The sequence below is a fragment of the Macrobrachium nipponense genome, chromosome 41, assembly GCF_015104395.2.
Source record: "Macrobrachium nipponense isolate FS-2020 chromosome 41, ASM1510439v2, whole genome shotgun sequence".
NCBI lineage: Eukaryota > Metazoa > Arthropoda > Malacostraca > Decapoda > Palaemonidae > Macrobrachium > Macrobrachium nipponense.
The window spans coordinates 28,611,391-28,621,557 of NC_061102.1; positions in this window are offsets into that span (position 1 = coordinate 28,611,391).

Here is a 10,167-nt window from a genome sequence, read left to right on the forward strand (position 1 = left end):
ATAGTTTTCCTTAAATTTTTTATGTGTTTTCATAAAGTTAAGTGCACATACGTACGTACATTATCTGCCGTTTGTCCTCCTCCTCTGCCGCCACTTTCAGAGATAGCCTCACTCGAAAGGTAAGCTTCCACATTTTATGTTACAGTAATGATATTTCTTGTACACTAATATACACTTTATTTACAGGTTTTGCATTTTTATTCTTAATTTAGGTATTGAATGGTCCAAATTGTTGTAGTATTTCATTGTTTATAGGTCAATTTAGCTTTATTATGAAATTTAATGGGGTACGTGTTTTTGGAGGGCTTGGAACGGATTAGCCATTTTACATGTAAAATGTGTTCCAAGATACGAAAAACTCATGATATGAAGGCCGCCTCGGAACGGATTAATTTCGTATCTCGAGGTACCACTGTACTGACATTGTCAATGGTTCTGTCATTTTGTTTAGAATTATTAATAACTTTTAATACTCATCATGTTATTTTGCTTATTACATGAGATTATTGGTATATTTTTTTTTATAAATTCTTTTATTACTACTTCAAAGTATGTTGTGTTATGATTTCAGTGTAACAAGCATCACTTTCAGAATTGTTCTCTTTCCTTCATATTAGTTTTTCTTTTATTAGACTACCAGTCTCTCCAGTATGACGTTAAGAGGAAATTGATCAAAACAAAATTTAGTACAGTACAATAGTCTCCTGGTAGCCTGGTAGGTTAGTTTTTTCAGCATGAGTGAGCTACTTTAGATGTGGGGTGAAAACAAGTAATTCATGTGCTATATATCACAACAAAGATGCCAAATCCAAGCAGTAGTACACGTAGTGATGTTACAGCATATATCTTGTCAGCATTGGCTAATAAGTTGAAGTTGGAACTGATTAGCTGTATTTGAGATTGATAGACCATTATCATCTTTGAGTGTTGTTGTCCCTCTATCCTTTAGAATACTTTCAAGTGACCAGTAGATCTTCGTTGGATGAGTGGTTTTCGAGCTCAGCTACCAATCCGGTGGTCCGAAATTTGATTCTCGAACGCGGAATGAGAGGAATTTATTTCTGGTGATTGAAATTCATTTCTCGATACAATGTGATTCGGATCCCACAATAAGCTGTAGGTACCGTTGCTAGGTGACCAATTGGTTCCTAGCCACATAGAAATATCTAATCTTTCAGGCGAGCCTGGTTAAACTAAGATATACTTAAGTGACCAGTATCCCAAAGAGCCTCCTCTGGTTGAGAGAATTTTTTTGTGCACCATAGCCATTCTACTGAGTACATTTGCAGGCTGCCAGTCGCTATACCTGTGGGATAATTATGTCAGTTTTACAGTTACGGAATACATTTTTTCCTTTTGAATTTTTTTTTTTTTTTTTTTTTTTTTTTTTTTTTAGTTGTACTGAAAATGTTTTTACTTTAGAAATTTTTCTTATAATTGTATACGTACTGAAAATGAAAATTTGGTAATTTTGTAAGTTAATTCTAATGAACAAAACCCAGTTACTTTATGTTCTTTTTCTTTATTCTACAGCCATTTTTGTGTTAGTGTAATACCATAAAACTGTTGGTTGGGACACCAGTAAATGGCAGTTAACAGCAATATAATTTCACATGTACGAACATTTAAAGACTTTGTGGTTAAAACTGCAAAAAGAGGAAAATTAAGTACACAGACAAGTAAGAAATATTAAAACTTTTCATAAATTCCAATTAGTGTATGTGACACTTAGTATACATTGTACCAGATAGATAACCATCTTGAGCTTATGGTAAACTAAATATGTTTGCTACCTTGATAGACCAAAAATGTTATATTTTGAATTAAATATATTAGTGAACCCTTTTCAGAGTATTACCAGCTACATTTTTATCATGGTAATTTGGTATGCTACCTTTTTAGAAGGGATAAATCTAAATTAGTTGAGACATTTTATGGAATTGCTGTGGTATAAATCTTTGATGGTGGCATATATTACTGGTTTGTGGTTGCTAATGAGATTTAGCCACATGCAAGAAGGACAGACTCCAAAGTAATGATAATAAGCTGATGGTATGCTCTTTAAATAAGAAATAAATGTGCCTCACGACAAAAGTATTTATATTTGTTTTGATATTCAGTCAGTTGAGGGATAAACGACAAACTAAGGAATAAGTGATCAAGGAAAATGTGTTGCAATGTCACTCTTTCTTCACCTACTCCATATGAGTGCTGCAAGTAGACCTCACTGCCACACCTTAGACATTACTCAAAGGGTTTTGCAGCATCCCTGCAACTGCTGGTTGCATTCACTTCATAGCTTATTACTTTACCTATATTCCTACTTATTTCCAACTCTCCAAACATTAGTTCACAATGCACTAGTGCATTTTTCACATATTTTCATCTAAAGATCTCTGTACTTTTGTTTATTTGCTGACTACCTTCTGGTCCAGTCACCCCAACTCCTCTTTTCACTTTTAGCAGCTGAAAGTAGCCCAATGATTGGCTTTATTACCAAATCTTCGTGCTTCATTTATTGATGCCTTTCCCACCTACATAAACCCTGGGGGAGCAAGACAAATGGCTGAGGACTCCGCAAGTAGACCTGTGCACCCCACCTAACCCTGCATCCATAGCTCACAGAGACAGTAGGGTGTTTACCAGGGAAGATCAGTGGATGAATGGAATGTAAATAGTAGTTTGTTTTCACCCTTTTAGTCATCATCTGTTACCTCTGGCCTATTCTTACGTATGTACATACTTTTTATATTTTATTTCCACCGCTTTCTCAAAAGAAGACCTGGTAACTTACATAGTGTGTACCTGAAACAATTTGTATTATGTAGTTTTGTATACAGACATAGTATATATTTTTGAAAATATTATTTCCATTTTCAGTATGAATTAGCTAAAACTTATTTTATGAAACTGTAGTATCTTTTGTTACACATTATTTCATGAAAACTTAGTTTCTGATAAACTAGAAGTGGAGGTAGTTCAGCTAAATACTAAACCTCTGGGTTTCGTGCCTCTTGTTTTGTTGGTGATAATTATGTACCTACAGTAAAATAGAATGTAACTCATTAACCATAATACATCTGACAGAAATTGAATCTTAATTTTTTTTATATAAATAATATTTGAATGCATGTATTTTATGTGACAATATGTTTTATGGACACATAATGTAAAGTATGTTTGGAAATCAGCTCACAATACCGTTTGCAGTAGAAATAAACCCATCATTCTCTCTCTCTCTCTCTCTCTCTCTCTCTCTCTCTCTCTCTCTCTCTCGTCTCTCTCTCTCTCTCTCTGTGTGTGTGTGTGTGTGTGTGTGTGTGTGCTTTTAAACACTCCGCATCGTAAACGATCATGATAACTGCCATAAAAAGTGTAATGCATGAAAACTATTTTTATGAGTAATTCATTTCTGTAATTTGTGTAGTATGTACTCAGCGTATATCATTGATTAACTTGCAGTCCACAGTCTTTTGCAGGAAATGAATTTACATATTCTGTTCACGGAAAAGCTTTCATTTTTTAGTACGCTGTGTATTATTATTATTATTATTATTATTATTATTATTATTATTATTATTATTATTATTATTATTATTATTATTAGTGCATGCGTGGTACTTCATCCTTACTAAAACATTAACTTAAATATTTTTTTGAGTTATAAGATGAAAATAAAACGGACCCCTGTAAAGTACGTATGATCCAAGGGTGTTTTTTTTATTATTATTATTCATATAAGTTTTTAATATTGATGTACCTATGATCCTCAGAGAAATATTTTTCGAAAATCTGTTCCAGTACCACCAGCCAATGGGGGACTCCCTCTCAAAGCCTACCATCCTCCAGCCAATGGTCGGCGGCGACAGGAAACGGTTTCTAAGCGGGGCTTGGTGGACGTCTCTGATTGGCCAAGAAAAAATTTTGGGTGATTTCTTGACTTGAGCAATCTGTCGTAGTTCTTAGGTAGCCATTGTGGTGACAAGCCTGGCAGTATTTTGTGAGTAAATGTTGTTTGTATGTTATCAGTGTTATGCACAGAAAGAGTCGTTGATATATTGGGTAATAGTGAATTGCTTCAGACATTTTGTACCAGATTCCCAGAGCTCCTTAGAGAAAAGTCATTGCTTGCCAGTCAATTTGGCTAATTTTAGGGCGCAAAGTAGTGGTTTTAGTTGGTCTGAACATCGTCTTAGAAATCGTGTCAATTGTGTGACATTTCTAACATGACAAGAAATCAGAGAAATTATTGCGAAAGGCCCTTTTTCGGTATCAATTCATCCCTTGGAAGTAAAATAACATAGGAAAACGGCAATTGCTATAGTCTACGTCACCGCGGAATGCGGCCTTAGCTTAGAACTGCCATATCTCAAATGATTTAGTGCTTATTTTACACAGACAATATAGTCTCTCTCTCTCTCTCTCTCTCTCTCTCTCTCTCTCTCTCTCTCTCTCTCTCTCTCTCTCACTTTACACGCGTTTACAGAAAAATAAAGATGGACCCCTAATAATCTCACTGGCCCTTAACACGTAACTTGTATCTCAGATCGAAAAGTTTTACATGTTTCAAGTGCGCTATGCAATGTACAGTAAATATCACCTCGATTGACCTGAATTCTGTATTCAAATAATGTTTTGCTCGTTTTAAATGACTTTATAGTTTTCACTTTTATTATCTTCCTTCAAGATTGATTCTCTCTCTCTCTCCCTCTCTATACCGTGATGGGCTCTCAAACCAGCCAATGAGAGAAGGCCACAGGGAAGGATTTTCCAAGTGGGGCTGGGTGGAAGTCTCCGATTGGTGATTTCTTGAGCAGCTCTCGGGTAGCCAATAGCCATTGTGGGTGTAGCTACTTCAGGATATTTTTGTATAATGTCCATTCTTAACAAAAGTATGCCCTTGGCCAAGGCTTGCAATATTTCAAAAGTACTTTCGTGTGTCATTAGTGTTATGCATATTTTGTTACTAGTTGTTATTTATATGGTTGAAAGTGAATTACTTAAGGCTTAGAGATAGAGACAGTCGCTAGTTGCCAGTCAATTTGGCTTGTTTTAGGGCTCATAGTGATTTTAGTTGGTCAGTCTTGTGTATTTTAACGTAAATATATACTTAGAAGTCCTATCATTTGCATGGCATTTCAAACATGACAAAAATTACACTAGTTATGGTGAAAGGCCAGTTTAAGGCTATTTGCCTGTATTAACTCGTTCTTTGTATAGAAACAAGTGATAGGGCTGGAGGTCATGCAAGTTCTTGGGCATTATCGCGTATTAAGTTATTGGGATTTTTGTCGTTGATCGGGAATACGGGTCAAGGAAGTTCTAGCCGATATTAGGGTCAAGCGCTGTCTTGGTTAGTATGTACTATATACATGCACCGTAATTTTTTCTCCCTGTAGTCGTATTTATTTTAAAATTCAATAAATGAAATGCCTATCTTTTGCCGGTAATTCTAGTGAACTCTGGTATCGTCACCATTTTTTTAAGTGTCGCTTGATTATATTCTAGTAAAATACAGGTTGCGCTCCGGAATTCACTGTGACGCCTACCTGGTCACACATGTGATTTCAAACCGCGCAGTCGTCACTGCCGAAATTTTACTTACACGACTCCACTAATTACCCACAGCTGTCTCGGTTTTCAATTTTGAATAAGGTATATTTTTTATTAAAGATTTTCCTTATTCTTGATATAATTTGAGAATTTCAGATATAGCTAAATATGACACTGAATATAACTCAACCGAAAATATACTTGCTAATATAAATATTTTAGAATTTTAACTTTTATTCACGAAATTTACAGTTTTTCAGCATGATTTTCTTTAATGAAGTAATTGTAATCAAATTCAATTTATTAGCATCTTATGAGTATAAGAAATGAAAAGTAATTTTCTATTTTGAGTGAAATATATATTGCATTTAAAGATTTTCTGTATTCATGATATAATTTGAGAAATTCAGATATAGATAAATGACTGAATAAAAACTCAAAAGAAAATAATTTGGTAATATAAATATTTTTGAATTTTAACTTTCATTTGTGAAATGAACATTGTTTTTCAATATTATTTTCTGAATATGAAAAGGTATTTTTTTTTATTGTTTTCTTATATCATTGATTCCTGCCAATGAACAGAGCCTGTAGGAGAGTTTACATAATCACGAAGGTTGTCACGTTGAGCCTTGCCAGTCATGGCTGCTGATCTGCCTTATAGTAGCTTTTTTCCAACACCAAGGACTCGTTGATACGATCATGGCGAAGATTTGTTGGGGTCAGAAACCCTGAATCTGTGGGGGACAAATGGAAGATATTGATTTAGTTATTAGACTTCATATATATGGTGGCATCCATGTTCACGACTCGATACAATCCCGTTACGTAAGACGGAATATTACGTAACGAAATCGCAATCAAATCGTCATACCTTCACGGATGTCGCATTCCGGTAAAAACCGTTAAATGTGGGCGTGGCCTAAATCATCGATGACTTGCACGACTACGTATGTACGTAATCTCATCTCAACTTGCCCTATGCTGTTGCAATGGTTCATTGCGGAAGTCGTCATTGAGCTGACATATCAGCTGAAATCATGATTTATTTATTCATTATTATTTTTTTTTTATGTGGGCCGGGGTATGTGTGACCCAGGTTTTAAAAGTATCATTTCCCGTTGATACATAACAGATATGCTGTAAGTCGCATGTTGAACGTTAAAAAAATTGTTAGTATGTATTGACACGGTAATGAGAAAAAAGGTTGTCACATTTTAAATGCAACGCCATTTCAGGATCTTCACTAGATAGTGACCCTCAATGGTTTTAGCCCGGTATGTATCCACTTTTGCGGCGTGTTTAGTAGAGGCCCGTTGAGGATTACCGTAAAAACATGAAAGACCATAAATATAAAGATATGACAACCGAGAAATATTAGTCCTAGATAACGACTCCCGAAAACACATGGGGTCACTATCGTAAGAAAGATTATCCATTTCATTCACTCATTTTAGTCGGGAATTTTTAGAATATAAAGTTCAGCAACCGACCGGCTGGCCTCAACACCTGATAGTAAGCTGGCACCTGCACTAAGCCTTCCCTGGTGTTGTGCACTGCTCAGACTTAAAATACTGCGTCATCTAATTGGCCTTGACCATTGGCTTTATTTCATCATACGGTGAAATGTTGTATTTGGTGTTAGGTTGGTTTAGAGCAGGGGTTTTCAACCTGGTGGTACGCCAAGGGTCTGTTAGGGGGTGTGCACTCACCCAAAGTACCATTCTATATATCTTGCACTCACCCATCTCTACTGTAGTTCAGATGGTAAGCTTATTAGAGTAGAGTGCCTTTCCTCACTGCAAAATGAAATACAGATTTATGATGTGTCTGAAGGAAACTTGAAGCTAATTAAGAGACCCGTTCCATGCAGATGTTGCTTTTGTTAATGATGTTATTAAGGAAGTTTATTGAATTTATGAATGGCTCCAGTAATTGAGATCTCTCTTTAGTCAGGTTCTGGTGTAAAATATCCAAATCATAATATGAAACTCTGTTTTCCAGCTTATTTGTCATAAATTCAAAACTAAGGTCTCGAATGAATGTGGGAGCCGCCCTTCGGTGTACTTTAGCTAAAACTGTTCTTCGGCTCACTGGTCTAGTTGATGAAAAACTGTTTCAACAATCTCATGAACTCCCCTTGCTGCTGATGTAATAATAATGTATTTTGATTTTGCAGCTCAGTACCATAACATTGAAATTTTACTGCATAGAAATAGGTAAATAATTGTAATAAATTTTCTTTATTTTTTATGGAATTCTTTGCGTTTACAATAATACTGGTTATGTCAGGAGAGGCACGCACTCACTTCCCTTCAGCACAGTATATACTTGCAAATATACGTAACGGAATTTTTTCTGGCTTTGTTTTGCTTTCTTTATACGAAGTGGAGTGGGTACATACTGACATTAAAAAATACCCGAAAGGGTACGTGGTGAAAAGAAAGGTTGAAACCCCCTGGTTTAGAGTGAGCAATCGCTGTGTCAATTGAAGCTTAATTAGACTGGGCGTTTTTAGTTTTTTGGGAAAAGTGATGTAATATCTGAGAGAATCCTTAGCTGTTTTAGCTAGTATTCAGATTATTTCCTGTAATTTTGATTCATAGTTATTAGTTAATTCGACTTTTGTCTTTGCTAAAACTATTAGAAGAGTATGCTCTCTCTCTCTCTCTCTCTCTCTCTCTCTCTCTCTCTCTCTCTCTCTCTCTCTCTCTCTCTCTCTCTCGGGTGGGTTTAACCAATAAAAGGTTTACCACTAATATCCAGTATAGTTTTTTTTGGCTTAGTAAAGAACGAAATTATGAGAATTTAAAAGAATTGGTGCTCCCTGTGAAATGTTTTACAGCCGTTAAAATGTTTATTGTGTTATATATATTTTAATGCCCTTCAGATTTTTTTATTTTTTATTTTTGCTTAGTTTATAGCGTCTCTTGGTCAGTAAATTATTCCTCCTCACCACCATCACCATAGCGTGGAAAATGAAGGAGAACGCTCAATGAAAGTCATTCAATAACCGAACTGCCAACTTGTCATATTTACATACGAGTTTCTCGTGGACATTGTAACCGTATGTCATATGTACGTACATATGAGGCGGCCTTTTAATGAAAACTGAGAAGCTGTGATGCTGTAAATTTGAAATTTTGGAGGTAAAGACCCTGGGAAGTTTTTAATCTTAGTCGACAGGGACCTCGATGATACTGGTAAAGAAGTTGATTGCTAAACCAAACTGGTCTAGTGTGTTTCTTGCTCAGAGTACCATGTATGTAGACTTAAGTTTTCCTTAAGTTACCAAGGCATCGGACAAGCTTGCAAGACATGTGGTCTCTTTATCTTTTGGCTGGAATGCTCTGAAGTGTCTATACATGGAGCACTGTTGAAAGTGCTGCATAGATGGAGCCCCCCACCACCCCGCCTCTCTCTCTCTCTCTCTCTCTCTCTCTCTCTCTCTCTCTCTCTCTCTCTCTCTCTCTCTCTCTATTCGACTGCGTGTATTTGGTGTGGGGTTCCTGGTTGCATCTGCCTACGTAGGACTGCATCATTTTTCTCAGTATGTGCGTTTTCATTAGTCCTGGAGCTACTTCGTTATCTAGTGTTTCCAGGTTCCTTTTCGGAACAGTTGTATAGCCTTTCACTGATGACCTATTAGTGACTTCCTTATGACTGGTAGGCAGGTTATAGGTTTGTAGTTACTTGCAATATTTCCCTTGTTCTTGTCTTTCTAATTATTATTATTATTATTATTATTATTATTATTATTATTTAGTAATAAAAAAATATAGGCTTTGCAATTCAAATTTGCGTAAGGACTTTACCAGTTTATATGTTCATACATAAGCTATATTCGTCTCTCTCTCTCTCTCTCTCTCTCTCTCTCTCTCTCTCTCTCTCTCTCTCTCTCTCTCTCAGCCGACATTAATTTGTATACAATTTCTACGTCTTATTGCATTTTATTGTTACAAGATAATAAAATTTCAACGTATATTTATAGTTATTGTCATTACTATTGGTACTCACCTCTATCGTTACAATTATATATTTTTATTAGTGTAGCCATAAAATTTTTCAGTCGATTTGTATTGTGTACACCATTCTGTTTACATACGCTATTGTATGTACGTAGGCTACATCCAGTTCCAAAATCGGTGTCGCCCCGCCAGGCCTTACTCGGAGTGATCATGCCCTTCTTGCCCTGAAAGTGGCCCACGTTCAAACAACCGATGCATAGTTAGAGTAGTTCGAATGGGAGGAGGAGCGAAATTACGGTAATCAGGCAAAGAAATGCAATAATGAATGAAATATATATAGACAAAGAAAGAAACAGAGAGAGAGGTGGAGGGGGGAGGGGGTGAGATATAGTAAGTGTACAGGAACGGTAACGAAAGAATTGCATACAGTGTATGGAGAGAGAGAGAGAACTTTTATTCCTGATTAGTTATTAATCTGATCGATATATTGGAGACCATCTGCTTTAATAATGTTATCGTATGTATTTTGGAAAATAATTATTATGAAATCTTATCACATCGTATTGTTTTCAATCGTTATCATATTGTCTATAAAAAGCCTTAAATATTGTTGGAACTGACTATTCATATTACTATTATTCAGACG